The sequence below is a fragment of the Salmo salar genome, chromosome 09 (genome assembly GCF_965601325.2).
Source record: "Salmo salar chromosome 09, fSalSal1, whole genome shotgun sequence".
NCBI classification, from domain to species: domain Eukaryota; kingdom Metazoa; phylum Chordata; class Actinopteri; order Salmoniformes; family Salmonidae; genus Salmo; species Salmo salar.
In genome coordinates this window covers 31,695,909-31,721,318 of record NC_138299.1, presented here as the reverse complement: position 1 = coordinate 31,721,318, position 25,410 = coordinate 31,695,909, and the positions used below count along the sequence as shown (strand labels likewise).

Here is a 25,410-nt window from a genome sequence, read left to right as displayed (position 1 = left end):
CTCCATCCCTTCAACCCTCCATCCATCCATCCCTTCCACTCTCCATCCCTCCCTCCATCCCTTCAACTCTCCATCCCTCCCTCCATCCCTCCATCCCCTCCCTCCATCCCTTCAACTCTCCGTTCCACCCTCCATCCCTTCAACCCTCCGTTCCACCCTCCATCCCTCCCTTCATCCCACCATCCCTCCCTCCCTTCATCCCTCCCTCCATCATTCTATTTGCTTATTTCTTCTGGTAAAATCTGTAAATCCTCTTGTCTGAGAAAAATAGGATGTGCGTTTGCTGCACGGCAAAGTCAAGAGAATAACTTTGGAGCTTAACCCCAAATGTCTCAACGTAGCGGGCCATCTACTGAGGCCATCTGTCTGTTTGTGGTGCTAGTGCAGAGAGGAGGGCTGTTCCACAGACACACACGCTTCCTGTCCTGTTCTCTCTCAAAAACACCCGCTTCCTCCCAGCCTGGCCTGTCTACCATGACGCCAGGGATATGAACATAAAACGTGCTACAGATGGACGGGTCCAGAGTTCAGAGTTATTTCTACAGTTAGACTGGCAGCAGCACATACATAGTGGCTGTGGCTCTGCTGCTCTCATGAAACTTGTATGGGATCCAGAAAGAGAAAAATGACCTAATTCCTGTAGCCTCATTATGAGAGGAGACAAAGCAGACTGATTGTTGCATGAATATATGATTTGTTATTATAGCTAGGTGGTAGACCATGATGTCTGTTGAATGTGCTGTTTGTTTGTTTGTTTTCCCAAGACTTATTCCAAGACGATACTGTACCAAGCAGCAAAGGCTCGGCCTAGGCCTAATCATTTATACTGGGTGGTTCGAGCGCTGAATGCTGATTGGCTGAAAGCCAAGGTATATCAGATTGTATACCATGGGTAAGACAAAACATGTATTTGTAAGAGCTGTATCCAGGCACTGCTTCATGCATAAGAACAGCCCTTAGCTGTGGGATATTGGCCATATACCACACCCCCTCGGGCCTTATTGCTTAGTGTAGGATTCCTGTACTATACATTTGGATAGGCCTACAGCTGTATGTATATCAGGCACACAGCTCGGACACCCATGCATACCCCACAAGACATGCCACCAAAGGTCTCTTCACAATCCCTAAGTCAAGAACAGACTATGGGAGGCACACAGTACTACATAGAGCCATGACTACATGGAACTCTATTCCACATCAGATAAATGATGCAAGCATTTCAGTACACTCGCAATAACATCTGCTAACCATGTGTATGTGACCAATAAAATGTGATTTGAATCAGATTTTAAAAACAGATAAAAATACGCCTTATGGAACAGTGGGACTGTGAAGAGACACGCACACAGGCACAGACACACACGATAAGACACGCACCCTACACACACGTACACCTTTATTTTGTATTGTAGATACTGTATGTGATGGTAGAGTAGTGGCCTGAGGGAACACACTTAATGTATTGTGTAAAGTGTTATGAAATGTAATGCCATGTAATATTTTTTATTGTACAGTATATAACGTGCTTTACTGTTGCTGGACCCCAGGAAAAGTAGCTGCTGCCTTGGCAGGAACTAATGAGGATCCTGAATAAATAAAAATACAAATACTGCCAGTTCCACGGGTCTGTTAGCCATGAATATGGATGACAGAATGATGAACACTACAGAATACAGCAGGGGTGAAAGTAGATTTCATTTCTTACCAGTATGGGACACCAAAATGCGCACACACATTTTTATACTACAAAAATGACATGGTAGCCTACTCTGCTGACACGGACAAGCAGATCAATAAAAGCGATGTTGTCTGATACATATAATAGGCCTACAAAAAGGGGAGACACAAATACAATACCACATTGGTCTAACCTGGAGGAGGAAATGATTGTCCAAAAACAAACAAAGGTGGTACTGACCCAGTGAAAAAGATAGAGATTATGCACCCTCACCGGGGATATGGCCGATGTTCTCTGCTAGTGCTAATATGATAGACTACTGTTTGCTCAATTAAGTTAAGACAGATTAGTCTTTTCATTGTCATCTCTTTACAGCAATAGCCATTTGCTTTCCAAACTGTTTTTCCGCGATTGTATTTGAAATATTGTGATATGCCTGCCTCTCTGCTTTTCATTGACAGTCTCAACTCAACAATCATCTATTTGGTATTTGCAGAGTGCGCTGCCTAAATTTTGGGCCCTTTCCACATTAGGCTATGCGATTTAAAACAATTCAAAGCTTTTTTTTTTGTTGAAGCTAATGATCCTCTGTGGCCAAATCATGCTTTCTGGTGTAGTAGCCTATTTTTTATGATATTATTTATCTATGTATAGACAGGAGTAAGCTAATTAAGCTATATATTTTTTGGCCAATTTAATTAAATTTACTTTAGGGAAAGCTTAGCTTCCCCTAGCCTTATGGACACGCACTATGCATCCTTTTAATGTAGCATAAACACAACCAGTCGTGATGTTTTCATCTGATTGTCAGAGAATCACTTAACAAAGGCGCTCCTGTAGACTACCTACACACATTCGTCCACTCACAAAATAATAATTTCAGCATCCAAACCCCAACAGTGCACTGTGCAACCCGCAATTTGATGAATGGAATGAGACATCTGTTAGGAAACCTAGGTGTATTGTAATGACATTCTGTGATTGTCAATAGGCCTACACTTGTAGCCTGAATTAATGCATCCACTGTTGTCCACGCGCACCTCGGTCTAGGCCACTTATCTCCACCTTGTCCAGGAGCGTCTCAGCCACTCATCTCCACCTTGACAAAGTGTAAATGTTCTCCTCAAACCACAACATGGGGGCATGTTGTATTCATTGTGATAGGCTCATGTTTTACCGGTATGTTTTACCGGTATATCTTACCCCCACTATTTATTTTGCACACATTGTATGCAGAATGCATCTACAGTATGAGGCAGCTACAAGCAATTACATGGCACTGACTGACAAAACCTACTGCTTTTTGACTTAGGTCAAGACATAATATTCATATATTTGTTGTTACTAATCTATGACTTCGGCTTTCAGAAATGCATCGAACGGCTTTTCAACATCATGTTTTAATACAATAATGATGTGCAACTGCAACCATTACAGTTCTTTTTGTCATTGATTTCTCTTTGATCCAATGGCAGGCATACTGTATAGCCTTTACCTGATCCCCCTGCCTTTTTATTCCACTCACATTTCACTTCCTGTATTGATTTCACATTTAGGGATTAATGCAGGGCCTAATGGGCAACCACTCCAAATCTCTCTCCTCCTCCATCTGTGTGTCCACTGCCTAGCAGCAGGAGGCAATCAAAGCAATCATATACAGATATAGAATCTTAATTTCATTACCCTGTTGCAGGACAACTTTCCTGCAATGCATGATATTTAAAATGTGTAGTTTATTTTAGGTTTAAAAAGGCTTCTGAAGTTTGTCACATCTACTATCTTGATTTGTATCAAATGTATCAACCCCTAGAAAAAGTGTCCATTAATTATCATCCACATAATAATTCACATGTTCTGATGCTACAGGATTATTTTCCTGCTGTAGCAAATTGGCTCAAATTAAGATCCAACATCTGTATCACACCTAGGCATACAATCAGTCTATAGTTGACCCTGGACCTGCTGATACAAGGCGATCACACCTATAAATCAGTCTATGGCTGTTCCTTGACCTGTTGATTGAATGCTATCACACCTATAATCAGTCTAATTTGTCTACAGGCCATATCTCTCCTTTCCAGCTGATATTGTTTTGGTTAAATCTCAACCTCAGTGCTTTCAGGTCAACTCAGATGTTTTTCTGTCTGAGCAACTGCTGCTAGGGCTGTCATTTCCAAACAGAAGCAGCTACTTATAGAAATCCTAACGGAATGGCATGGTTTGTTCATAATGATAGAAGCAGGTTTGAATATATTATGCTAAGAATGCAGTTTTTAGTGAACAGTGGTAATCAGTGTCAGGGGCTCAACACCAAACAATTCAAAATAGGCTGCTAAAATCATCCCGATTAAATCCTGATTAAAAGGAAGAAGCAGTTTAGCGGTATTAGGGGCTGACTTTAGGACCATGCGGACACCTGGGACCGGAGGGAAAGCTGTTAGTATGGTTGGCTGGCTTTTTGGCGAGCGCCTCGACAGTAGCTGCAGGGAACAGTGCAACTTTTCCTCGAAACAGTGCAGAGGTAAAGATGGCTGTAGTACATGGCTTTGGCTAGGTAACTGCTGTTTGACTTGACATGAAACTAAACTAGAGGTTTAATCCCGGTGCTGAGCTAGTGCGTAGCAGCTAATTCTTGTACAACATGTGTTCGTAGAATGTTAAGTCCCTTATTGACTGAGGTGAATAAAGCGACAGCAACAAGGTGGTAATGGCTGGACATTTTTCTGTTCTCCAAATTGCATGTAGAGTTTCTTAAATTGTGTAGAAATGCAGTAAATGAGCTCCCCTGTGTGTAGAAATGCAGTAAAAAATCCTCCCCTGTTACTTTGGCACACCCTAGGCTTAGCTGAAATGATACTCTTGATCAGTGTATATTCAAAGCAAAGCGGAATATGGAAATGTATCGGTTCACTGTTTGCCATAGTGACATCAGTGACTGTCTAGCTAGTCCAACGGATACATCCATCCAGACAGACAGTCTAGCCGATGCCCTGTCCTTGAGGCCAGACATGTCTGTTTTGGAAACACCTTAAATGCATCCACAAACTGTCTATCAATGGGGGAAAAAACAGTCCTGAGTGTGGCCGCTGCCCCTGGGGGGGGGGGGGGTAACCGCTGGCAGTGCAGATGGAAGCAGAATACACCCCTCATTTAAGTGGGCCTATCTACACCTGCTGTTCTACTCTGCTCTCCTGGTTGGAAACTATTTCAGCCATTCAGCGATAGGCCATGTCTGACATCTCATCTCAGACATCAATCTCTCTCCTCTCTCTAGTCTCCTCAACTCTCTCCATAACAAAGTTTTGCTGCCAGGTGGAAGGCAGCCAGGTGGGAGCCTCAGAAGAGTCTCTAAAGAGATGCAGGCTATTGAACAGGACACAGTGGGTCTGTTTGATCTATCTAGCTGGTGGAAGTGGTCTTTATGTTCCGAATTCTGATTCTAGAAGTCCATTCAGTGACTGTATGGCTGCTCTCTCAGCTTTCTCTTAGCTAGCTACCTCAACTCTGTACGTTATTGACACACATCCCATTCTTCTGCTGAGAAGTAGGCCATCATATATTTTACCTTAGCACCCAGACAGAATGCTAGAGATGTCCCAACAAGGAGGGGAGCCAGAGTTGGAGCTCTGTTTAGCAGAGCAGAGCTGTAGGGGTTTGTGCCAAGGTCTAGATCAGTCATGGAGATCATATGATTAAACAAACCCTGGATTCAATTTTGTGGACAACATGCAGCTCTGTGTATATTTAACTAACTTAGCTATCTACAATAGTATTTCCCCAGTCCAGCAGCGTTTTCTGTTGTAGTGTTGAGGTCAGGTCCCATATTAGCCTAGCATGCAATGCCTGACTGTTATAGGGCAGCTGTCATTGACTCACCACACAGAGTCATTGAGAGGTCATTCCACTCGCCTCTCAAAATACATGACTTTCTACCTGCCTCAAGCAAGCGCAACCGCTGATTCTACAGTCTGTGCTATCTCTGCCGGCCATCTTCAAAACTTCATGGGCTTAATTCAAAGTGTATAACCCCCCCATACAACAGCCTATGCTACATAGCCCTTCAAAGGACAGAGGTGGGCAGATACCATGCTCTCACAGAAAGATAAGATAGTGATAGATAACAGGCATAGCTACAGTATTACAAGATTCTAATCAGAAATATTTGATGTTATAGCGAGGTTCCGTATAGTATGCGTTTTCTTTTTAATTATCAAGATGAGGAAACATCATACCACAGTGTAAAAGCCATACAGTGTCAGTGCTAGCTAGCTGGTTTGTTTCAAAACAATATTCCTGGGGTTAATTGGATCTGTGTGTGATGTCACCCTATTTGACTGCACTACAGCTGAGGCTACTGGCTGAGCAAGGCAAGCATTGTGATCTAAGGCTGAATAATAAACCCAAACTACACAGAATTCATGACCTGTATTGATTTTAATATAGAGGCACATTAATTCAAGCTCAGAGTTAAGTTCTCAACAAATATTTTACCTTCCCGAGACATATTTTTGGCTGCCATGTTGGGTTCCCTGTGTGTGAAGGAGAGATGCGTGATAATTAATAAGGACTGTCTTTAATGGTCCTCTGGTCACTTATGATGTACGATGTGCATCCTGTTTGGGTTACACAGCCTGAATATGTATGAAAAGCCATAAAATGTCATGACAGATTACCCACTCCCACCGCAGTGCACTGTGCCTTGGCGTCTGGCTTTGAAAACGCAAGACAAAATACAATCCGCAGTTGTGCAACTCCCATAAAACATATTATACTGTGTATGCTAGAACACGTCCTATTATTATACGTTCAGGAGAGAATAAACCGAAGGTTTTGTTTAGAATGGGTCTACCGTGCATTAAAATGCAGCTAGGTAAATCCATTAGGAATTTCAAACACTACGATTTTTTAGCTTGATGGTGTTCATGCAATGTCTACAAGACCTACTACAATATGCTTTCTGTCAATTCCCATGCTAGAAGCAAAGCTACTGAGATATTTCTGTATTTAACTGAGAGTTGGGAGAGTTTAAAACTCAAACTTCTCAAATCTAAGAAATATTGTCCTTGCGTTTCACAGTCTTGGGCCTGAGCAGTGTTAAATGTGCTAAAAGGTTGTTCTGGCGTGTACAGGCAGCCACAGCTCTATATCTCTGCGTGCTTGGCGCATAACTACAGCACACCATGCCATGCTGACGTCCCATCCCAGCATGCAACATGTCACAAAGACTCTCCTCTCGAGCCATTACACATGCCCCCATCAACACCAACACACCAATCAACCAACCTAGCTCATCAATCTGCCAATCTCCCCACCAGCTTCGATGAAACTCAAATGCATACTCCCGTCTGCGCTACGAAACAATATCCCAGCAAAGCGCTCTCTCTTTCCCTCTCTTAATCAATAAAACTGGTGCATGCTAATGATTACCTTCCTCTGAAGGTCAAGCAGACAACCTGCAAATGACTGGTGATGGAAAGCAATAGAAAACAGTGAAGGAGGAGAATAGAGATGGCTGCACTATGGGCTTATCCAATACATGCAGGGCCTCATTAAAGGGTCATTATGGGAGAGTCTCTCTCTCTCTCTCTCTCTCTCTCTCTCTCTCTCTCTCTCTCTCTCTCTCTCTCTCTCTCTCTCTCTCTCTCTCTCTCTCTCTCTCTCTCTCTCTCTCTCTCTCTCTCTCTCTCTCTCTCTCTCTCTCTCTCTCTCGATAGTTATTTGCTGAGCTAGATCGCTAATAATTCTACTGTCTCTATAGAAAGGTTATATTATCTGTCTGAGACCCCAATCATCATGCCAGCTGTGGAAGGGTGTGTTTGTATGTTTGTCGTTGGTATATTAAATCTCTTTCTCAAGTTTGTATGTTTGTCGTTGGTATATTTAATCTCTCTCTCAAGTTTGTATGTTTGTCGTTGGCATATATTTCCCTCCCCTCTCTCTAGCCCCCCTCTCCATGTCTCTCTCGCTCTCTGTGTGTGAGTTTGTATGTTTGTCATTAATTGGCATATTTTATCCCTGCCCACATTTCAAATCTCCCTGGGAGGTAATTAGAGAGTGGATTAATATTGTTACTGTGAAAACTAATATCAAAGCAATGCTAATTCACAATAACTAAGAATGGGCTTGAAGTCAACTTTTTCATGTATCCGCCTGTACCCGAATATCCGTGTGTGGCAAAAATTAGGAGATGAATTAAAATGACGTATTTAAAAGTTAAAGGAGAAGGATAAGCTACAATGACCAACAGGTAGGCTGCTACATAATATTTTGAATGGAGTTATTGTTATTTGTAACTGTAGGATGAGAAAGCACATGCACTGCAGCCTCAATTAGCCTAGCTAGCTAACATTAGCTAAGTAGCATCTCCCAGTTTGCTGCAGTCCAAGACAGGTAGTACTATGTAATCATATATGATGATAAATTACCTAGCTATGACAGCTATTAGTCAAATATAGGGCGAGTCGGCTTGGTTGGTTGCAGTCTCTCATCTCTCCCTTCCATCCTCCCTCCTCCCTGTGCCACTCGCTCACAGTACGCCTGGATAACTAGTTGTGAAAGATAGAACTATTGTTAGTTACTAAGAAAAGAAGGAAATCCCACACCAAATGAGCAGAGAATGGCCAACAGAAGTAAAAAATGGATTGTGCTTAGTCGTATTAGCCCATTGTACATAGATATATATAAAGGTATTGCAGCATGGCAGATGAAGCCATTCTAACCGAGAATATAACCCAGGACCCAGCAAGGCAACCATTTTGTGATGTGTCTAACTACTCAACTCTACCATATACTGCAGTTCAGCTTGGCTCTGACTAACAATGTCCGACCTGCTTCTCTGTCTCTCCTGACCTCGGTCCATGGTTGTTTCAGTGGCATAAGGCGCCTCTATCTCCTGTCCTCTAATGAACAGATCTCCTCCCAGCCCTTTCTACACCTCTGCTTCTTCATCTCCATCCTCTTCTCTCTACTCCTCCCTCATCTCCTCCCTCCTCTTCTCTCTTTCCTCTACTCCCCCTCATCTCCTCTACTCCCCCTCATCTCCTCCCTACTCATCCCTCATTTCCTCCCTACTCATCCCTCATTTCCTCCCTCATCTCCTCCCTACTCATCCCTCATTTCCTCCCTCATCTCTTCTCTCTACTCCCCCTCATCTCCTCCATCCTCTTCCCTCTACTCCCCCTCATCTCCTCCTTCCTCTACTCCCCCTCCTCTTCTCTCTTCCCTCTACTCCCCCTCCTCTTCTCTCTTCCCTCTACTCCCCCTCCTCTTCTCTCTTCCCTCTACTCCCCCTCATCTCCTCTCTTCCCTCTACTCCCCCTCCTCTTCTCTCTTCCCTCTACTCCCCCTCCTCTTCTCTCTTCCCTCTACTCCCCCTCCTCTTCTCTCTTCCCTCTACTCCCCCTCCTCTTCTCTCTTCCCTCTACTCCCCCTCCTCTTCTCTCTTCCCTCTACTCCCCCTCCTCTTCTCTCTTCCCTCTACTCCCCCTCATCTCCTCTCTTCCCTCTACTCCCACTCATCTCCTCTCTTCCCTCTACTCCCCCTCCTCTTCTCTCTTCCCTCTACTCCCCCTCCTCTTCTCTCTTCCCTCTACTCCCCCTCCTCCCTCTCATCTCCTCGCCTTCCTCTTTGGAAGGTGTGATGGTGAACAGCATCTGTCCACCTCTCCCAACCCCACTGCTTATGAATATAAGCTTAGAAATAAACTCATAGTGACAGTCTGGCCCTGTTTCGTCTCCCGCTGTGCAAATTACGAAGTGTTTAATTGAATCTTTACGGTTTAAACATTTATCTTTTAATGGGAGTCAAATAAGTAGCCTGCACTAGCACACCTCTGTAGAAGATCAGTATAGGAAGCTCAATTCAGCAGTGGAATGATGCAAAGAAGAATTGCAATTGTAATCTCTCTCTTTTCCCTCTCTCTCTCTATCTATCTCTCCCTTTCCATCCCATGTATTCTTACCCAGTTTATAGCTTCACAATAGCACATTGACATTAGGTTTGACAAAAGCCCAATCTAACGTTATGTAATATATAGAGTTTCAGTCATGCATGTAACTGTCTCCTGACTCCTATTTGACAGAGCAAATACTGGGGAGTGGAGACTGTCCTATCATCCTTTTATCTGTCCTCATGGGTTTATTCAACTCAATGCCCTAACTAGCTGGGCTCCTCCAGACACTTTCCTCATCTCTAATGCAATAAATACTTGAAATATCCCCACCACCACCATCAAGGCATTAACGTTATCTCCATCTCTCCCGAGATATTCGGCTCCCTTAATTATTCATCTGTAATATTCTGCCGACTCTTTGTTCTTTTCCGTGTGTTTGTCTTTAAGTGCACCAGGGAAAGAATATGGTACATTACAAAGTATTATATCAAACTGTAACTTAGGGTCACAGAGGAGATTAAATGAACCTGGTTGAGTGCATGCTCAGAGGATGCTCAGAGGATTAAAAAAAATTGTTGGTGTTTGATCAATCGTTTTTTTTAATTAAATGAGAGAAATGCAGGAACCTACATTTGTATTCAGCACAACTGTCTGCAGGCGTATAACTGGTATGAGCCTATCCTCAATGAAGCAAGAGACACCATTATAGTATCACACTGTGGCCTCTATGCTGAATACAGATGTGCACAAAGCTATTCCAATTCATTACTGTGTGTGGAGCAATATAAGAGGTGGCTCTCAGAGAACACTCAGATCAGACGCACCATAAAACCTGAAACCCAACCTCCGTTATCACAACGCGTCAGGAATCTCATTGGAATCTAGATTTAGATTCCTATTCAATCCGCAGCACAGAAAATACACTTCATAGCGCGGTTGACAATATCCCCACAGTCGCAGACTACATTCATGGTAAATGTTGCATATGCCGGCTCAATCTGAAATGACCTTTACTTCGGCGATACGGATTGAATACAGCACAAAACTCTTATGTTGCCTTGATGTTGTTATTCGATCTCATCTCTGATAAATACGCTGCATGTCTGAATTATGGCAATTCCCAATAATAGGACAAGTATGCTATAGGCTACATCGCCACAGAATTAGCCATTCTGTCAATCCACAGCAGGCATCAACCTTTAATTGCAGTGGGCTAAATCAGGGTCACATAGAGAGTTTCACATAGAGAATCTACTTTGAAACAAAAGTATACATCTCACACACATGGTTGTACCATGTCAGATATAGAGTTGAAATGTATTACATTTTCAGTTTGCATCCCAGTATTACACTTTATGTACATCACAGAAGTCTGAAATATAACAAAACTGTTTGACATAGAAACACCAGATTTTCGGCAGTAATATATATATATATATATATATATAAACTATGGAATTATGAAAAATATGAATAACATTCCACCCATGAGGCCACTAGGTCATTTGACTACAGGATAGGGTTTTTAATAATAGAACACAAGCCAGCCAGGACAGATGGCTGCCACCTCATAAGAGTTGGGGATTAGGGTTCCATGCTCCATCTCACTAAACGTGATGCATGACATACACACTGTACACTGTACCAGACTGGCTACCTCAATGTGCATCATTAGCAGTATCCTGAGTATGGTGCCAGAGGAACATCACTATTCATGCATGTATTCATATCCACCAGGCAAGCTCAATCAAGCCCTGCTGAAGTGTTAGAAAGAAACCCATTTGAAGGTCTGGTACAGTGGTCAATCACTAGCAGTATCCTGAGTAAGGTGCCAAATGATAATCCCTAATCACAAATCAAATAACATTGTATTCATCACATGCGCCGAATACAATTGGTGTAGACTTTACAGTGAAATAATAATAATAATAATAAGGTATTAGAGGTAGATATGTACATGAAGGCAGGGTAAATTGACTAGGTATCAGGATAGATAATAATAAGGTATTTGAGGTAGATATGTACATGAAGGCAGGGTAAAGTGACTAGGCATCAGGATAGATAATAATAAAGTATTTGAGGTAGATATGTACATGTAGGCAGGGTAAAGTGACTAGACATCAGGATAGATAATAATAAGAGTAAAATAAAGAACAGAGTAGCAGCAGCAAATGATAAGTGTAAAAGTGTGTGTGTGTAAGTATGTTTGTTTGTGTTGTGTCAGTATGCGTGTGTGTTATGTGTGTATGTGCGTGTGCGCATGTAGTGTTTGAATGTGTTAGGGATTTGTGTGGGAGTGACAGTGTAGTGTGTGTGTATATGGTGTGTATATAAAGTATAGTGAGAGAGCGTAGGGTCAGTGCAAGATAGAGTCAGTGCAAGATAGTTCGGGTATCATTAATTTACTATTTAGTAGTCTGGCTATCACACACACACACACACACACACACACACACACACACACACACACAGCTGTATATAGCTATACATCAGCTGTGTAATCACAATAAGACTGTTGTGGGAACAGACCCCAGGTGGTCCAACCAAATCAAAGCACCATCAATCATCCATATGGTTTAAACCACTGATCTCTTTGTTGGTTGCTTGGAAAATGCAATACATAAAACAGCTATTAAAATCAATGTGTGGTTTGGCTAATTGCATTCAAACTGAAATCACAAGAAGGTAATATTTTTAAATAATCTGCCCTTTAGAGTAATATGATTAAGAAGAGGAGGTGGGGCTGCTGGGAACACTGTGTGGCAGTGCTGTAGTGAGCCAAAATGGCTCTGTAGTTTCCTGTAGCTCTACCTCTATCACAGCCAAAGCATCATTCCTAATTGGCATATATCACTCCTCACCTCTCCACCTGATAGCTGATGCGTGGTGAGCGTTCTGGCACATAAATGGTCGCCATGCTTCACCCAGGTGGGTGCTACACATTGGTGGTGAATGAGGTGAGTTTCCCCATTACTATGTAAAGCGCTTTGAGTACCTCAGTTGGTAGAAAAGCACTATATGAATCCAATAAATGGCTTATTGTTACTATACAGAATAGCTCTGCAGCTTGTGTCTGTAGTTCTGCCTCTGTCTGTCACAGCCAAAGCCTCGTAAAGGGCTTTCCCATCAGTGGTGTGTATAATCTTGTCAAATGTGCCATATGTACAGCAGGGTACGGCAGGGTCCGTGTGTTGCTGGGCAGATTAAGGCCAGGCAGAGGAGAGGAAATACCCACCTATTTCACACAAATCTCATCACACTACAGGAAGTCAGCCCAGAACCTTACATACTACAAACACCCTTGAATGAGTAGGTGTGTCCAACCTTTTGACTGGTACTGTATGTGTCATGAAGGTGTTTTTATGAATGTATACATCTACCTATTTGATAGCAAATTATTGTTTTATCCCTTCTACTCTAGCTTCACTAAATACACTCTCACATCCATGCATCTACTTCTGGTAATATTTTCCCAAATGCAAATTGACCAATAATGTACCACCAGGACAGCTCTGCTGATTCTGTGTTATCAAATTAAACCTATAACCCCCAAAAATGTGATATTGGAAGCTAGAAATAGAAAAATAGAATGAAAACAGAAAATTGCATCAACTGTGTGAATAACAAGCCTGGTTCTGGACCCTTCTTGGTAAATACTGTATTTACAAAGTCCTGAGATATTACTAAACAATTGTTTTCCTCAGTGTTGATAACGACAGATGAACTCTCCGGCACCATCAACAGAATACATATGTTTCTTAGTGGGTTTAAATTTTAATTGCTATGCTTATCCCATGCTATAGAACAGGGGTATTCAAATCCGAGCTGGAGGTCCGGAGTACTGCTAGTTTTCTGTTCTACCTGATAATTAACTGCAACCTCCTGGTGTCCCAGGTCTCGATCAGTCCTTGATTAGAGTGGAAGAATAAAAATCAGCAGTAGAACTCGCTAACTTAACCTTTCCTATTCATAGCCCATGCTATCGAACCTCCAAACATCCCCCTGCTCTAGTGGTTGGCAGGTCTTCTGAGATGAATTGCCTTTTGGGTCTCAATACATAATTATTTCATGGGTCTTCTTCCCATAGACTCACTTACTGTGGTTTTACATGTTGTCTGAAGGTAAACTGAGAAATAATTTATATCCAAATACGTATGCGCTCATCCCTGGTACCTCCGCTGTAAAAATAACAGAACATGAAGTTCCGCTGTCATTTCATTTGGGATTTACCCCAGTGCATATCAATCTATCAATATTTTAGTAACTAGGGATCAGTGCCTCATCAGTCAAATGCGTAACCGCATCACAGACTCACTGTCCTTCACCACAGAAACTATTACCATTCCTGACTGCCACTTTTCTCCTGTTTAAACCAGCGGGTGGCTGCAAGATCAAAACAACCCACCGCTGTCACCTTGACAGCTCATTATCACAGACACCCCTCAAAGTCCATCCCACTCACAGACAGGCAGCCCATTCTAGTCACCACATTACAATGACACAAAGCTCACCCTGCATAAACAACACCAAATGAAGGAAATGAAAACAATCAAAACCACCAGGTATTTCAGTCGTTCCCAACTGAGGTTGTCTCCTACACTAATGAACTGTAACTCCTGATTTGGTTTGGGATCCTCCAGAAGCGTTAGGACTCCACAGCTTCCTTGGCAACGATCTATGCCGGTCTGATTCTATGCTCTCTTAAATAAGGTACATTTGATACCAGTCTTTTGTCTATACTATAAGTAAAAACTCTCCTAAAAACTTGCTTCCATTAAATATCACAAACCAATATTTATTTTTTATTTGAAATCCAAAACAACAAAGGTTCATTTACCTATCAGCAAGGTAAAAGTATTGTGTAATCTTTCAAGGTAATCCTGGATCATGGATTTAGGATCAGTAAAGGGATCTATTGCCATACTAGGTGTGTAGCCAGTCTGTCATGTGTTAAACAGACCACCAGGGTTAATCTAAACTATAAGATGTTATTTACATCACATCTGGATCTGCAGCTTATACAGAGCCTAGCAGACCTGATCCCCCGATTGGTATTTCATTCAATTATTCTTAATTAAATGTACATATCCAGGAATCCACTTTGGCCCAATCTCTATTAACCTTGTGCTTAAATGCAATGCTGCCTGGTGACTTTTAAAATTGACTCAACAATCAACTTCTTGTTCAGCAATTAACAAATCATAAAAACTAAGACATCCTTAAACACCACAAACACAGTAGGTAATTAAATGCTAAGAATAATGATTACCACAAAATCCAATGAGAACATCACAAAGGTCAGTTAGATTATAAATACATCTCTCTAATAAGCCTCATATCAAAGCTGTTTTACCAGCCGGCCATACCCTGTTGTGTGCACTCTACCACGCAGAACCCAGATCAAGAGCGAGGAGCTGTCCATGGTTCTGACACAATAACACTTCTAGCCTCCCAAACTTCTGACGCAATCTCACTTGTAACTGTCCATTGTGCTGAACTCTTGACCAAACTATAACAGTCCCCACATCACCAGTTTCATTGAAAGCATATGATGCAAAAAAACACATGGATATACAACATTTGGTAAACACAGCAAAGGGCATATACCACATCATTGTAAAATATAAAATATCTAGAAAGGAAACAGGCATCTTGGGTTACACTAAGTCAGCATACATGGGTCACATGATTTTTAACTGGGTGCTATGTCTAGTTTAATGTTCATGTCACGTCCTGACCAGTGAAAAGGTCATTTGCCATAGTAGAATGGTCAGTGCGTGGCATGGGGGTTGTTTTGTGTGTTTTGGAGTTTGTTTGTTTCTAGGGGAATGTGTTCTAGTTTTCATTTTCTATGTTTCGTTTTCCAGGTTTGGCCGAGTATGGTTTCCAATCAGAGGCAGGTGTCTTTCGTCGTCTCTGATTGGAAGCCATACTTAGGCAGCCTGTTTTCCTTTGGGTTTTGTGGGTGGTTGTTTTCCGTATAGTCGTTGTACCTTACGGAACTGTTGTTTGTCGTTTGTTTAAGTGTTCTCTCAAAAAATAAAAGAAGATGCGCACTATACACGCTGCGCCTTGGTCTGTCCCTTTCGACGCTTGTGACAGTTCAACTCTATCCAGGTTTCATCCCACCAGAGCTGTCAAGTCACACATCTGCTAACACGTATCTGTCTGAGACATACATGTCTCAGGTATCAATAAATGTGTTCAAACCTGTCATGGTATGTCTTCACAGACACACAGAGGGAAAAAGAACACGCATATCAAAGGCATAAAGATGGTGTAGTACCGTAAGTATGTGCTGATCGTATGCTCTCTGTAAGAACAAGTAATATTGGCCGTAAATGTGTTCAAATACTGTATGTCATGGTAACTCCTCACACATGCACCCAGAGGGCATATCAAAGGCAATATGCTGTAGTAGACTAGAGGATACAGTATGTACTTGTTGATCACCCAGGTAGAGTGCGGTGCTAATCCTGCCTGGGGGAGGATGTTTTGCAGCGTTTGATTCCCTCAGTTACCCTACCACAGTAACAGCAGGATCATCACACCATGCTCTTTACTTCCTTGGCTCGGGCTCGCGACATCACAGGGTCTTAAGCACTGCTAGTGTAATTAAAACACGTCTCAGAGCTACAGGGACCGCTGCCACTACATCTCCAACGGCCCAAATCCCTCACAGATAAAAAAAAAAAAGACAAATCTTTCAAATTATATCACAACAATTGAAGAAGTCCACGGGCCTAAAATGAATACATAATGCACTATACAATATTTGATTTTGAATACAGGCTTATTTGTTTATCAAAAATACATTCCACTCTCCACTCCACCCTTAGGCCTATAGGTTGTAGGATAAAGCTGCAGTCCCTCTTCAGTGCTGCCCAGCCCCTCAGAGCTGCAGCAGGCAGCAGTATGGACTTGGAGGTACAGTAGCATAAATTGAATTATAGCACCACCAGCCACTGGCAGGGAAGCTGCAGCTCAGTTTACCTATATACTTGGTCAGAGGATATGGAGTACAGAATACCCTTACATACAGTACATACAACTGTACATTGCATAACTACTGTTTATTAAGTGAAATGAATTATATAGCATATCACAATGTGCATTCAAATGACTATTTCAACCATTTCTAAGAGTGGTTTAGGAATTGAGAGGGGCTGCTCAACTACCTACATATTTGTTTTCTATTCCCCTGCCGTCTAGAAGTAAATGTGTATATCAACTGCATATATGGTAATAATAGTGCTTTGCTCATATGCTTTCATGTGACAGGTGTGAGATACATGTCAATGGATAAACATGCGCAGGTAAGCCTCATCAGAACACAGAGACGTGTCATCGTCTCCTCATAATGACGCCATAAAATAGTATACGTTTGACTATAAAGCACAACAAACACATTGTTGAAACCAATACCGTGACAGCTACCCTGTCCCATTAAGGATGACATGTCGTGGGGTCTGAAGTATTGAAATATGTCGTGTTTATCAGATTTGATTTATAGAAGCGCACGTGCGTAAAGATAGGCTACCCGACAACCAGCGTTGATGAAATAAAATAAACGCCTTGTGATATGGAATTCAAATGGGCATTGACGTAGTCTATTTTACTCACTAGATGTCATAGTTTTGATGCACAAATGGTACCACAAGTACAGAAAGCTAACTCAAACACAAATACGCGCGCAAAAACACTGCGTAAGGAGTGAATTTCCTAAGACACATTGTTGCCATTCTAAATAACATCCATGCATTGTCTGTACCTATACATACAATATATACTCCATATGTCTCACCAAAGGATTATTATAGAATAATGTTGCTCATTTACGTATGGTCGCTATACATGTAATTCCAGTGCATCAAGCATATGTGGGTGGTTATGTGGGCTGCATCAAGCAGCCAGACAGTGGTGCCATGGTAGTGAGCATGATATATCGCCTAGGATCGGGCAAGAAGATGACGACGCCTGAATCCTCTATCATCATTTGAACCTATGCCAAGGTTGAAGACTATTGTAACATGCATGGGTAGCCTACATTATGTACACACATTTCATGGGGGACATTTAGCGGAGTTATCAATCAAGCTGAATTGGCATGGGAACTCAGCTTGCATATAAATGGAGGTGATTTCAATCTAGCTCCTCGTGACAGGGTGAGGCAGTAAAAGAGGGTGCCTGCGTGAACACACCCACACACCATCATTACCACCACATTTTGGACCCCAGGAAGAGTGGTGATCCTAATAAATAATGGGGATCCTATTAAAATACCAATGTACCACATTCACCCAAATCAAGATAAAGATAGAACAGGCCTAGCGATTGATAGCCTACACGGCACCACAACTGATCCTATGTATAACATTTCAACCAGCGACCTGGCCAAACAAATGATCCCACTGCGTAATTTTGATCCGCACCCATACCCTCAAATTGATAATATTGCAGTCAGACAGACTGAATTCCTTAAAACGACCCATTCATTAAGGCTTATTTTTGACCTTGCGATGTACCTGAATACCTGGTTATACTGCTCACACCTAGTTTTCAACAACGTCCTGCAGGTTATCTTGCTTTGGAACCTAATGGGTTCTGCCTTGACAATCGTAGCCCACATCTTAACACTGTTTTGTTCTATATGTCGACAAACGACGAACCAAAGAACACAAAAAGGACTGATGAAAATGTACAAACATTCTTAACATCTAAACTGTAAAAGTTTACCTTGAAGAAGGAACGCCAGTCCTGATCTGAGCACCGAGGGTCAGGGGAATCGAATTTTCTCACATTTCATATTTTCCCATGTTCCTTTTTGTTTTGCTCCATTGGATTTTGGCTAAATTATATCGATACAAGGTGCGCTGGATTTCATAGCGAACAATTCCGCACAGCCCATCTATTCAGAGTGCCCGAGTAATATGCCATCGATTTGTACCCCACAGAATCCAATCCACTTGTGCTGCTTTTCTTCCGAGTTTAAAATAAAGATCCAAATAAACCAACACAGAGAGACAGTCAAATTCCAACGCGGTTCGACAGAATCCTTTGCTGAAAAACGGGCGTTTGCTTTTCCCTCAGACTCGCTAAAGCCCTTGCCATTCTCCTGCCGCTCGTCGACACACCTCACAACAGTAGAGGCTTTCCTCCGCAGTAACACCGGCTTGCTCTATTTAGCCGATTGCACGTCTCTGCAGCCGAGTGCGATAAAGTGGCTGCTATGGGGAACTCGGAACAACTCTCAGCAGGGAGACCTTTGCACCTCTGCACCTTAAACGCACTTCCCCCCGCTGTGCCTCTACGCCGAGTTAATCCACAGTGACTGAGTGCTGCTTGCCCTCCATCCAAGTTATCAAAAGGCTTGCTCCTTCAGTCCTTCTTCAGTTTATTCTCAGCTATTCAGCCCCGCAACAGCGCTGTATTATCCAAATATATGCTTCTCAATGGAGTTTCGATTTGACACCTCGACCAAAAAGAAGGGACGCATATTACACTGCAAAAATGAACGGTTCTCCCCCTATTGCCGTCGTTGTGCTTCCCTCCCCCCAAATACTTAGTTCTACTAGTCGAGAAGATTTAACAAACTAAGAGCTTTAGCAGCAGTTACTGGGACATGTGATGTTTGCTATTTTCCCTCTCCTTTCGATTGGAAAAAAATGGAGGAAGTCATCACGGATTGGCTCAGACTCACGTTCGTTCGCACTCCTTGATTCAGCATTTCACTCTGTAGGACCTACTAAAGAAGTGCTGGTGGTAGAGCTTTTGCAGGGAAGACGGGATAGTATTGCATTGAACAAAAGAGGTAGGCCTAAAGAACGACGCCACATGGGCAATAGAACCGCTCTGATGTCAAACAATAGGACCCCGTGCATAATCTTGGAGGAAACGACTGCACGCACCCGACAATTGTAAAAGTTGCATAACTTTTACAATTGACAATGATTAATACATCTGTTGTATTTGTGCACTAACAATTAAGAGGGATACTGACAATAATATAGTTTATAGTCTTCGCAGAGGTTATGCCTTTACATAGTTTATAAAACATTTGCTAAATTTAGCAACGGCAACTGACGTATTTTGGGTAACTGCAAGGAATATTGCAAGAGTAGGATATTGGCTCATCTAACAACGCACCTGATGTTTACGTATACCCCGCCATATCCTATTCATAGGCACAGCAATGCTGATAACATGGGAGTCTGACATCATTTTTGAGTGGGATACCAGGTTTCAGATTACTTCCAAACGGTGTCTTGTGTTTCAGCCCCAGGGACAGCGCCAACTTCTTCAATGGCATCAAGGGACTCGAGTACAGAACTTTAATATACACTGCTCAAAAAAATAAAGGGAACACTTAAACAACACAATGTAACTCCAAGTCAATCACACTTCTGTGAAATCAAACTGTCCACTTAGGAAGCAACATTGATTGACAATAAATTTCACATGCTGTTGTGCAAATGGAATAGACAACAGGTGGAAATTATAGGCAATTAGCAAGACACCCCCAATAAAGGAGTGGTTCTGCAGGTGGGGACCACAGACCACTTCTCAGTTCCTATGCTTCCTGGCTGATGTTTTGGTCACTTTTGAATGCTGGCGGTGCTTTCACTCTAGTGGTAGCATGAGACGGAGTCTACAACCCACACAAGTGGCTCAGGTAGTGCAGCTCATCCAGGATGGCACATCAATGCGAGCTGTGGCAAGAAGGTTTGCTGTGTCTGTCAGCGTAGTGTCCAGAGAATGGAGGCGCTACCAGGAGACAGGCCAGTACATCAGGAGATGTGGAGGAGGCCGTAGGAGGGAAACAACCCAGCAGCAGGACCGCTACCTCCGCCTTTGTGCAAGGAGGAGCAGGAGAAGCACTACCAGAGCCCTGCAAAATGACCTCCAGCAGGCCACAAATGTGCATGTGTTTGCTCAAACGGTCAGAAACAGACTCCATGAGGGTGGTATGAGGGCCCGACGTCCACAGGTGGGGGTTGTGCTTACAGCCCAACACCGTGCAGGACGTTTGGCATTTGCCAGAGAACACCAAGATTGGCAAATTCGCCACTGGCGCCCTGTGCTCTTCACAGATGAAAGCAGGTTCACACTGAGCACATGTGACAGACGTGACAGAGTCTGGAGACGCCGTGGAGAACGTTCTGCTGCCTGCAACATCCTCCAGCATGACCGGTTTGGCGGTGGGTCAGTCATGGTGTGGGGTGGCATTTCTTTGGGGGGCCGCACAGCCCTCCATGTGCTCGCCAGAGGTAGCCTGACTGCCATTAGGTACCGAGATGAGATCCTCAGACCCCTTGTGAGACCATATGCTGGTGCGGTTGGCCCTGGGTTCCTCCTAATGAAAGACGATGCTAGACCTCATGTGGCTGGAGTGTGTCAGCAGTTCCTGCAAGAGGAAGGCATTGATGCTATGGACTGGCCCGCCCGTTCCCCAGACCTGAATCCAATTGAGCACATCTGGGACATCATGTCTCGCTCCATCCACCAACGCCACGTTGCACCACAGACTGTCCAGGAGTTGGCGGATGCTTTAGTCCAGGTCTGGGAGGAGATCCCTCAGGAGACCATCCGCCACCTCATCAGGAGCATGCCAAGGCGTTGTAGGGAGGTCATACAGGCACGTGGAGGCCACACACACTACTGAGCCTCATTTTGACTTGTTTTAAGGACATTACATCAAAGTTGGATCAGCCTGTAGTGTGGTTTTCCACTTTAATTTTGAGTGTGACTCCAAATCCAGACCTCCATGGGTTGATAAATTGGATTTCCATTGATTATTTTTGTGTGATTTTGTTGTCAGCACATTCAACTATGTAAAGAAAAAAGTATTTAATAAGATTATTTCTTTCATTCAGATCTAGGATGTGTTGTTTAAGTGTTCCCTTAATTTTTTTGAGCAGTATATTATTTTAACATCTTAAAGGTTTCTGCATTTTCGAAGCAAATTCTTGTCGCATTTGTATTACAATTACGCTGGAATGATGTAGGGCTATAGTTCCCAGTGGCCATGCCTCATGAACACGCCAGTGTAAACTAAAGTTCGATGACGTATTAAGATTATGCAATCTCCTAACTTTGTCAAACACTAGTGCAGGGTTTCCCAAACTCGGTCCTGGGGACCCCAAGGGGTGCACGTTTGGGGTTTTGCCTGAACACTACACAGCTGATTCATATGGTCAAAGCTTGATGATTAGTTGATTATACGAAGAAAAAATAATAGTAATTATGAAATGTATGCATGCATTCGCTACTGTAAATCGCTCTGGATTAGAGCGTCTGCTAAATGACTAAAATGTAAATGTAATGTAAATGTAAATTTGAATCAGCTGTGTAGTGTTCAGGCAAAAACCCAAACGTGCACCCCTTGGGGTCCCCAGGACCGAGTTTGGGAAACCCTGCACTAGTGGATACCCCTATTCCCTCATTGGTGCTTATTATACAACACATTTTACATCAGATACTGGTACATTCTTATGTCAATGAGCTTCCAGGGCCTCTATTTGTATTGATTACATGGTCTCTACTGGGGATTCTCAAGTCATTAAACCGTCAAAAGATTACCTATTGATGGTTATTCTAATGAGTTACCCTGCGGACTGTCTCAGTGTCGGTCTGTGGTGCCTGCCGCTGACAGATGTGGTGAGATGGGGGAGCTGTTGTAATATGGAACAATGGCTCACAAAGAACACTTCCTGGAAGAAAACAAATGTATTTGACCGACATACTATACCTGTGATCAAACTACTGTGAAACTTTAGTATTTTTGGTCTAAAAACAGTACACCAGTGGAGGCTGGTGGAATGAGCTATAGAAAGACAGGCTCATTGTAATGGCTGGAATGGAATTAAAGCAACGGAGTCAAACGTGGTTTCCATATGTTTGATGTGTTTGATACCTTTCCATTTATTCCATTCCAGCCATTACAACGAGCCCATCCTCCTATAGCCCTTCCCACCAGCCTCCTCTGCAAAACACCAGAACGCACGTTACCTCTGTCACAAATACTCAATAATTTCCAGAAAATACAGACTCACTGAAATTATATTACTAGACAATCATTAGAGGAAAGGGGGCTTTTACCCACAAGGACATAATCATATATTACAGACCACCACCTCTCAGAGTTGTGTAGTTTCCATACAACATACTCTCAAGACCCCTCCACACAGATGGAACGATAGCACCCAATAACGACATCTGAAGTACAGTTATTATGGCCATTCGGAAAGTATTCAGACCCCTTGACTTTTCCACATTTTGTTACTTTACAGCCTTATTCTAAAATGGATTGTTTTTTCCCCCTCATCAATTTACACACAATACCCCAATAATGACAAAACAAAAACTGTTTTTTAGAAATGCTTGCAAATTTATACCAAATAAAAAACTTAAATATCACATTTACATAAGTATTCAGACACTTTATTCAATACTTTGTTGAAGGTCCTGAGCACTCTGGTGCAGGTTTTCATCAAGGATCTCTCTGTACTTTGCTCCATTCATCTTTCCCTCGATCCTGATTAGTCTCCCAGTCCCTGCTGCTGAAAAACATCCCCACAGCATGATGCTGCCACCACCATGCTTCACCATAGGGATGGTGCCAGGTATCCTCAAGACGTGACGCTTGGCATTCGGACCAAAGATTTCAATCTTGGTTTCATCAGACCAGAGAATCTTATTTCTCATGGTCTGAGCGTTCTTTAGGTGCCTTCTGGCAAACTCCAAACAGGCTGTCATGTGCCTTTTACTAAGGAGTGGCTTCTATCTGGCCACTCTACCATAAAGGCCTGATTGGAGGAGAGCTGCAGAGATGGTTGTCCTTCTGGAAGGTTCTCCCATCTCCACAGAGGAACTCTGGAGATCTGTCAGAGTGACCATCTGGTTCTTGGTCACCTCCCTGACCTAGGCCCTTCTCCCCCATTTGTCCAGGTGGCCAGCTCTAGGAAGAGTCTTGGTGGTTCCAAACGTCTTCCATTTAAGAAAGATAGAGGCCACTGTGTTCTTGGGGACCTTCAATGCTGCAGACATTTTTTAGTATCCTTCCCCAGATCTGTGCCTCAACACAATCCTGTCTCAGAGCTCTACGGACAATTCCTTACACCTCATGGCTTGGTTTTTGCTTTGAGGGACATTTCCAAATCATGTCCAATCAATTAAATTGACCAATCAAGTTGTAGAAATATCTCAAGGATGATCAATGGAAACAGGATGCACCTGAGCTCAATTTTGAGTTTCATAGCAAGGGGTCTGAATACTTATGTAAATAAGGCATTTCTGTTTTTATTTTTAATAAACCTTGTTTTTGCTTTGTCATTAAGGTATATTGTGTGTAGATTGATGAGGAACATTTTTTATTAAATCCATTTTAGAATAAGGCTGTAATGTAACAAAATGTGGAAAAAGGGAAGGGGTCTGAATACTTTCCGAATGCCCTGTATATCACCTACACTACCAGTCAAAAGTTTTAGAACACCTACTCATTCAAGGGTTTTTCTTTATTTTTACTATTTTCTACATTATAGAATAATAGTGAAGACATCAACACTATGATATAACACATATGGAATCATGTAGTAACCAAAAAGTGTTAAACAAATCTAAATATATTTGAGATTTGAGATTCTTCAAATATCAAATGTCGTGAAGAGGGCACGACAAAGCCTATTCCCCCTCAGGAGACTGAAGAGATTTGGCATGGGTCCTCAGATCCTCAAAAGATTCTACAGCTGCACCATCGAGAGCATCCTGACTGGTTGCATCTCTGCCTGGTATGGCAACTGCTCGGCCTCTGACTGCAAGGTACAACAGAGGGTAGTGCGTACGGCCCAGTACATCACTGGGGCCAAGCTTCCTGCCATCCAGGACCTATATACCAGGCGGTGTCAGAGGAAGGCCCTAAAAATTGTCAAAGACTCTGGCCACCCTAGTCATGGACTTTTCTCTCTGCTACTGCATGGCAAGCGGTACCGGAGCGCCAAGCCTAGGTCCAAAAGGCTTCTTTACAGCTTCTACCCACAAGCCATAAGACTCCTGAACAGCTAATCAAAGGGCTACCCAGACCCCTCGTTTACACTGCTGCTACTCTGTTTATGATCTATGCATAGTCACTTTAACTCTACCTACAGTACATTTACATATTAATTCAATCACCTTGACTAACTGGTGCCCTCGCACATTGACTCTGTACCGGTACTCCCTGTATATAGCCTCGCTATTGTTATTTTACTGCTGCTGTTTAATTATTTGTAACTTTTATTTTCTATATTTTACTTATCTATTTTTTATCGTACCCTTTTTTATTTTTTTTGCCTAAAATGACATACCCAAATCTAACTGCCTGTAGCTCAGGACCTGAAGCAAGGATATGCATATTATTGATACCATTTGAAAGGAAACACTTTGAAGTTTGGGGAAATGTGAAATTAATGTAGGAGAATATAACACATTACATAACGTAAAAGATAATAAAAAATAAAAAACTTTTTTTTTTCTCGTTTTTTTTGTTCCATCATCTTTGAAATGCAAGAGAAAGGCCACAATGTGTTATTGCAGTTTAGGCGCAATTTAGATTTTGGCCTATAGATGGCAGCAGTGTATGTGGAACGTTTTAGACTGTTCCAATGAACCATTGCATGACTGTTCAAAATGTGGTATCAAGTCTGCCCAAATGTGACTAATTGGTTTATTGATACATTTTCAAGTACATTGCTGTGCACTCTCCTCAAACAATAGAATGGAATTCTTTCACTGTAATAGCTACTGTAAATTGGACGGTGCTGTTAGATTAACATGAATTTAAGCTTTCTGCCCATATAAGAC

At 42.5% G+C, this 25,410-nt stretch overlaps 1 protein-coding gene across 1 annotated transcript in view; it reads right to left on the bottom strand.

Moving 5' to 3' along the window:
• The window catches only part of LOC106611182 (leucine-rich repeat and fibronectin type-III domain-containing protein 5), a 39,768-nt gene extending 20,401 nt beyond the window's left edge, over nt 1-19,367 (bottom strand). The window contains exon 1 of the mRNA XM_014211139.3: nt 18,310-19,367. The gene's annotated coding sequence lies outside the window, so the exon portion shown is untranslated. The remainder of the gene's footprint in view (nt 1-18,309) is intronic.
• Between the last annotated feature and the right edge of the window lie 6,043 nt (nt 19,368-25,410).